General features: G+C 38.3%; 1 protein-coding gene across 1 annotated transcript in view; it reads left to right on the forward strand.

The window, feature by feature from the left end:
- Nucleotides 1–682, forward strand: part of LOC138971983 (uncharacterized) — a 9,983-nt gene extending 9,301 nt beyond the window's left edge. Inside the window, exon 4 of the mRNA XM_070344827.1 lies at nucleotides 1–682. This exon is cut by the window's left edge and continues 2,049 nt beyond it. The gene's annotated coding sequence lies outside the window, so the exon portion shown is untranslated.
- The last annotated feature ends 7,601 nt before the right edge of the window (nucleotides 683–8,283 follow it).

Consider the following 8,283-nt stretch of genomic DNA (forward strand, 5'->3'; position numbering starts at 1 on the left):
TGTGTGTGTGTGTGTGTGTGTGTGTGTGTGTGTGTGTGTGTGTGTGTGTGTGTGTGTGTAGAGCGATTCAGACCAAACTACTGGACCGATCTTTATGAAATTTTACATGAGAGTTCCTGGGATTGATATCCCCGAACGTTTTTTTCATTTTTTTGATAAATGTCTTTGATGACGTCATATCCGGCTTTTCGTGAAAGTTGAGGCGGCACTGTCACGCTCTCATTTTTCAACCAAATTGGTTGAAATTTTGGTCAAGTAATCTTCGACGAAGCCCGGACTTCGGTATTGCATTTCAGCTTGGTGGCTTAACAATTAATTAATGACTTTGGTCATTAAAAATCGGAAAATTGTAAAAAAAAAATAAAAATTTCTAAAACGATCCAAATTTACGTTCATCTTATTCTCCATCATTTTCTGATTCCAAAAACATATAAATATGTTATATTTGGATTAAAAACAAGCTCTGAAAATTAAATATATAAAAATTATTATCAAAATTGAATTGTCGAAATCAATTTAAAAACACTTTCATCTTATTCCTTGTTGGTTCCTGATTCCAAAAACATATAGATATGATATGTTTGGATTAAAAACACGCTCAGAAAGTTAAAACAAAGAGAGGTACAGAAAAGCGTGCTATCCTTCTTAGCGCAACTACTACCCCGCTCTTCTTGTCAATTTCACTGCTACGAGTATACGGTCTTGCTGAAAAATGGCATTGCGTTCAGTTTCATTCTGTGAGTTCGACAGCTACTTGACTAAATATTGTATTTTCGCCTTACGCGACTTGGTTTTTTTATTATTAAATGTTGACAGTTATTTTCTTGTGCACGTATTGCGCATTCTATGTTCAGCAAAGCCTGAGAACTCTTTGCTGAAGAGAAAAATATTAATTTGTATTGGTTTTTTTAAAAAGTCGTTATGTTTTTGTGTGTGTTCCTTTTACCTGTTTACCATTTTAATATTTCTACCGCATATATAGGCCTAAATTTTTTTCTTCTCCAAGACGGTATAAAGTAAGCAAAGGTCCAGACTGAATTTTTTGCAATTTGTTGATTTCTTAAACTCTCTTAATATTTTGGTTTGCTTTGCTGTATTTTGTTTTATGCCACTTAAAGGCACAGTAAGCCTCCCGTAAACCATCACAGATACTGTCAGGCTTTTACACACAGTACAAACACCCTTCCATTTGAACGCTCACCAAACGGGAACATCCTAGGTGCCCTACGTAAAGAGCGAGCAATTTTTAAAGAATTAATTTTGCGGATTGTCTCGGACACTTTTTGGACCGTGGTGCGTTTTGGTGCTAGACCTAACTTTTAAAATCTAAATAATAAATTGACAGCTTGTTACACAAACATTCTTAAATCATAAAATAATTCTTTTTTCATCAAGACAAGATCAGTACAATTCGAAGTTTTGAAAGTTTGAAAAAAGAAAAGCCCGGAAGCAGGGTCACGCAAGGTAGTGGTTCTCGTAGCAGACGACGGTTTATGCATATCGCCAGTTCCTCTCAACAGTCAAAAGCCATCGCTAGAGTTCTTGTGAACCACAGCCGTTTGTTTCGTGCATAGTGAGAGGTACATAATAACGTGCTATTGCAGATAAGCTCACATCGAGTCGCATTCAAATTACTAACTGACGACTACATTGTGAAAAAGGGAAACTGGATCACACGGGTTCACGATGACTCAGGGGTAAGATAAACCACGCAAAAATAAATTCTTTGAAAATTGTTCGCTCTTTACGGAGGGCACCTAGGATGTTCTCAAGCGGTGAGTGTTTAAATGAAAGGGTGTTTGTACTGTGTGTAAAAGCCTGACAGTATCTGTGATGGTTTACTGGAGGCTTACTGTGCCTTTAAGAGATTTGTCTGAAGAAAATTTAGCAGTATTTGAACATAGACGGGGGTCGAGACGAGGGCGGTGGTGGTATGTCTGTGTGTGTGTCTGTGTGTGTGTGTGTGTTGCTCAATATATTGACTTTATGTAAATAGAAATAAACCTTACGTGAGATGAAATAGTCAAATGCTGCACTTTGGGCTATCATTAGGTTTTGTTATTACATAGTATGGAACATGAACAAGGCATCCCTTGAGCAGAATCCATATCCACACACATAAAATGTATACATTCGACTCAGGATAAAAAGGCAACAGCACCAGAAGTTCAGATTTTTAAAATATTTATTTCAATGAAAATAATTGTGCTATCTGCTGTCATCTTTTCAAGGACAATATCTGCTTACAACAAAAATGATTTAAACATATTCAAGAAAGGAACTCATATGTTAGCTTTGCTCAAATTTCACCAGTCCAAGTTCAATTAAAACAAGAATTTTCTTTAATCAACATAACAGTAACCATAATTCAAAACAAAACAGAAACTTGCATGTAAACTTTAATGAATCACTTTCTTCAATTAGCATAACAGTAATCATGACTGTTGTTAACAGAATGAGTAATTGGGGCTATACAAAAGAAAGACCTTGTCTTTCCAACAATTGGCCAACATAATATGGTACCTTATATCTTCTTCTTCTTCTTCTTCGTTCATGGGCTGAAACTCCCACGTTCACTCACGTTTTTGCTTGAGTGGGTTTACACGTGTATGACCGTTTTAACCCCGCCATTCAGGCAGCCATATGCCGATTTCAGGGGAGGTACCTTATATAACTTGATTCTCTGCAGATTTTTGCTTTTGTTGTTTTCTGCATGCCGTGACAAAAAACCCTTCAACTCTTTGACTCGTAGGAATGTTAATGAATCAGGTGATGACAATTTAATGAAATCATTACACAATCATGATCACCACCACAGATCTGTCCACACTTTTACATGGTGTGTGAAGCCTGTCTTTAACTGGGCCAAGTCAACTTCACGAAGTGTACTTCGCAAAGCTGGCCGCACAACGCTTTAGCACTGAGTTTGCAGTAAAAAGACTTTGCGAAGTCGACTTCCGGCTCAATTGAGAACCACCTTAACCAAATGTACGAAACATCAATCACCTTTGGAGGCAAACCCAGTCAAACAGGAGTGAGTTCGGGCTAAACCAACAGCCCTATAAAAATTTGCTTTTGCTGTACTCAAACGTTTACAAGATTTCTTTCTTTCTTTCTTTATTTGGTGTTTAACGTCGTTTTCAACCATTCAAGGTTATATCGCGACGGGGAAAGGGTGGAGATGGGATAGGGGAAAGGGGGGAGATGGGATAGAGCCACTTGTTAATTGTTTCTTGTTCACAAAAGCACTAATCAAAAAATTGCTCCAGGGGCTTGCAACGTAGTGCAATATAACCTTACTGGGAGAATGCAAGTTTCCAGTACAAAGGACTTAACATTTCTTACATACTGCTTGACTAAAATCTTTACAAACATTGACTATATTCTATACAAGAAACACTTAACAAGGGTAAAAGGAGAAACAGAATCCGTTAGTCGCCTCTTACGACATGCTGGGGAGCATCGGGCAAATTCTTTCTCGTCCCAACCAATATGGGACTCCCCCTAACCCGCGGGGGGTGTTTACAAGATCATACCAGGGGACTACAACAGTTAGACCCTATCACAAAGAGCTCTCTACAATCCAGAGGTGTCTTGTCTAACCGACAAAAAGGAAACTTAGCTCTAACTATAAATAGCTCATGCTCATAACTGGCAGACAACTCTGCAGACAGCTATAAATAGCTCAAGCTCATGCTCATGGCTGGCAGACAACTCTGCAGAATAGCAGCCGCTGTGAAAGCGGGACTATAAAAGCATCCCTCTCTGCATGGTGCATGGACACATGGGGGGGCCCGGTTAGCTCAGTTGGTAGAGCACTGGACTTGTGATCCTAAGGTCGCAGGTTCGACTCCGGGCCGGGACGGGTCAACTTCATGTGCAGACCCAGAGACGGTAGCCATGTCCCACCCCCGTGTTTCTTCTTCTTCTGCGTTCGTGGACTGAAACTCCCACGTACACTCGTGTTTTTTGCACGAGTGGAATTTTACGTGTATGACCGTTTTCACCCCGCCATTAAGGCAGCCATACGCCGCTTGTTCACAAAAGCACTAATAAAAAAATTGCTCCAGGGGCTTGCAACGTAGTACAATATATTACCTTACTGGGAGAATGCAAGTTTCCAGTACAAAGGACTTAACATTTCTTACATACTGCTTGACTAAAATCTTTACAAACATTGACTATATTCTATATAAGAAACGCTTAACAAGGGTAAAAGGAGAAACAGAATCTGTTAGTCGCCTCTTACGACATGCTGGGGAGCATCGGGTAAATTCTTCCCCCTAACCCACGGGTTTTTTGTTTGTTTTATGAGTCCAAAACAAATACAATAAAAATGTTATACTATGCACCAAAAACACCATGAGTTCAGTGAAATTTCAACACAGGATGATGCAAATTCAAAATTTTAAAAGCATATACATTGAAAGAAATGTACATCTTTAGCTCCTGGCAGCAAAACAAAAATCACAATCTAAAAGCATAAATTATTACCGTATATATTTGTCCATAACCTCTGGCCATCACATTCTGAAAGAACAAATCATTCTGTGCCAAGCATCCTTCACAAGGACGTTTTCACATTACTGAGATAAAAATTAAAAATATTAAGAGAAGTGACAACAACAAAAACAAACAAATGTGTCATGTCCCTTATATTTCTGTCAGAACAAAATAACAAGTCGCGTAAGGCGAAAATACAACATTTAGTCAAGTAGCTGTCGAACTCACAGAATGAAACGGAACGCAATGCAATTTTTCAGCAAGACCGTATACTCGTAGCATCGTCAGTCCACCGCTCATGGCAAAGGCAGTGAAATTGACAAGAAGAGCGGTTTAGTAGTTGCGCTGAGAAGGATAGCACGCTTTTCTGTACCTCTCTTCGTTTTAACTTCCTGAGCGTGTTTTTAATCCAAACATATCATATCTATATGTTTTTGGAATCAGGAACCGACAGGGAATAAGATGAAAGTGTTTTTAAATTGATTTCGACAATTTAATTTTGATAATAATTTTTATATTTTTAATTTTCAGAGCTTGTTTTTAATCTAAATATAACATATTTATATGTTTTTGGAATCAGAAAATGATGGAGAATAAGATAAACGTAAATTTGGATCGTTTTATAAAAAAAAAATTTTTTTTACAATTTTCAGATTTTTAATGACAAAAGTCATTAATTAATTTTTAAGCCACCAAGCTGAAATGCAATACCAAAGTCCGGGCTTCGTCGAAGACTACTTGACGAAAATTTCAACCTATTTGGTTGAAAAATGAGAGCGTGACAGTGCCACCTCAACTTTCACGAAAAGCCGGATATGACATCATCAAAGACATTTATCAAAAAAACGAAAAAAACGTTCGGGGATATCAATCCCAGGAACTCTCATGGAAAATTTCATAAAGATCGGTCCAGTAGTTTGGTCTGAATCGCTCTACACACACGCACGCACGCACACACACACACACACACACACATACACCACAACCCTCGTCTCGATTCCCCCCTCGATGTTAAAACATTTAGTCATAACTTGACTAAATGTAAAAAGAATCTTATCAAACCATATTATGAACATAAAAAGCTTGTTATGATTTAAATGTAATAATAAAACAAACTATGAACTTCAAACAATTGTATTTTTCTCCTCATATAAAGAAAGTAAGACACATTAGCAATGTATTTTCAGGCCAGATTCATGTAAGTTATCAGCTAATTTTAAAGAAAAAATGGCAATCGTCTTCAACCTTCACCATGCTTCGTGGACGACCCAGAGCCTCATAAAACCTTCTTTATCTCTGAAACTATTTGGAATTTTTAATTGAGACATCATGTAATCCCCTATCACCATACAACCTTCCCATTGCCCAACTTTTAAAAGATTATCTTTCTAAACAAACAAATAAACGATGACGTAATTTGAACTACACAGTCAGGATGATGTGGGTTGTGGATGACCCATATGGAATTACATAAGGAATTTCACATTGTTTATCCCTCTTTGGATGGCATGGGTCGTGTACGACCCATACTTTTTACGCTGAGCCCTTCTTTGGAAAATATGGGTCGTACACAATCCACATCATCCGGACTGTGTAGTCCAAAGCGTGATCCGTGAAGGTTAAAGCCAATCAAACAAAATTCCATATGAAACCATGATATACTGAGACAAAACTGATCTCAACTGATAATTTCAAACGCTCATCAATTATTATAACAATTCATTGACTGACTTAATCGCCAACATGAGCACACAGCAAATCCTAACATGCAGACTATAAATGCGCCTCTAAATTAGTTGTTTTTGTGGGTTTTTTTAATATTTGTTTTTATTTTTTTGTTTTTACGCATTTTGTCTTCAATCATTTTATTGTTCGAGTTAATAATAATAATAATAAAACATTCTTTTAGAGCGCTGCTCACTGCCAAATGGCAGTCTCATGGCGCTTTACATTAGACATTAAAATTTAACATTTTACATATAAAAAGTTTTCTCGTAAGAAATAACATACAAGCATTCAAATAATTCATAGACAACGACCACTTATAGTTATATAAGATAAGAGTTTTACAATTGAAGTATACATAAAGTCTTTAATTGTTGATTCATATCATTAGACTGGAGCACCCTCTTCACTGATACCTGTTGTACAAGAAATCAACTACAGGAACTCAGTACATTCAAGCTTTCATTACATGTTCAAGCAACTTAGAACTTGTGTAACATTGCTTAAGTGTATGGCATTACATTGCAAAAGTGCATCACAAATTCAATAATGGCACAAATTGGGAAAGATGTCAAACAAGTGCATAAAACATGAATACAGTGGTACCTGTTAGGTGAGGCCACTCCGAAGAGAGGACATCTCCCATGAAAGGACACCTGTTGTTCCTTTGTCGATTAACTTAAAGGCACACTCCTTCCTGTGTAGACAATTGAACTCACCGTCTCAGATCTGCCTAGGCTTGTACATGGGATAAGACCATCCCTCCACTTGGTCACATACCAAACATGAACAGCCTTGGTGCTATCTGTGCGCAGTGGGAATTGTTGATGAATTATTTTGCAATTAAAATTAATTCGTAAACAAAAATTCCAACTCACCACAACAAGCGGTCAGGATATTGATTATTGGTATACTGTGACAAAGTGATGGGATGGTCTTATCCCCTTGTAGAAGCCTGCTCAGTTCTGAGATGGTAAGCCGTACCGATTTCACTGAAAGGACTGTGCCTTTAAAGGCACAGTAAGCCTCCCGTAAACCATCACAGATATGGTAAGGCTTTTACACACAGTACAAACACCCTTTTATTTAAACACTCACCGATTCAGAACATCCTAGGTGCCCTCCGTAAAGAGCGAACAATTTTCAAAGAATTTATTTTTGCGTGGTTTATCTTACCCCTGAGCCATCGTGAACCTGTGTGATCCAGTTTCCCTTTTACACAATGTAGTCGTCAGTTAGTCATTTGAATGCGACTCGATGTGAGCTTATCTACAATAGCACGTTTTTATGCACGAAACAAACGGCTGTGGTTCACAAGAACTCTAGCGATGGCTTTTGACTGTTGAGAGGAACGGCGATATGCACTGATAAACTGGCGTCGTCTGCCACGACCCTTGCGTGACCCTGCTTCCGGGCTTTTCTTTTTTCAAACTTTCACAACTTCGAATTGTACTGATCTTGTCTTGATGAAAAAAGAATTCTTTTGTAAGAATGTTTGTGTAACAAGCTGTCAATTTAGATTTTAAAAGTTAGGTCTAGCGCAAAAACGCACCACGGTCCAAAAACATTCTGATAATCATCGATCCACGGCTATTGCCAGTTTACATCGATAGAATGAGACCCGAAGGGAAGTAACTCATTTTTGACCTGAGTTCAGGATGGGTCCAAAAAGTGTTCGAGACAATCTGCAAAATTAATTCTTTAAAAATTGCTCGCTCTTTACGTAGGGCACCAAGGATGTTACCGTTTGGTGAGCGTTCAAATGGAAGGGTGTTTGTACTGTGTGTAAAAGCCTGACAGTATCTGTGATTGTTTACGGGAGGCTTACTGTCCGGGCGTGATTTCCGGTATTGAATATTCCTAACAGCCGTCCAGCACCAAAACGAGGCGCCATTGTTGTAGAGGAACAAGTTCACGAAAATAAATTATTTGAAAATTTCTCACGCTCGACAGAAAGCAGCCAGGATGTTCCCGTTCGGTGAGCGTTCAAGTGGAAGTATGCTTGTACTGTATGTAGACGCTCGGGGAGCTCTGTGATGGTTTACGGGAGGCTTA

This window comes from Littorina saxatilis, linkage group LG7, assembly GCF_037325665.1.
Source record: "Littorina saxatilis isolate snail1 linkage group LG7, US_GU_Lsax_2.0, whole genome shotgun sequence".
Taxonomy (NCBI): Eukaryota; Metazoa; Mollusca; class Gastropoda; order Littorinimorpha; family Littorinidae; genus Littorina; species Littorina saxatilis.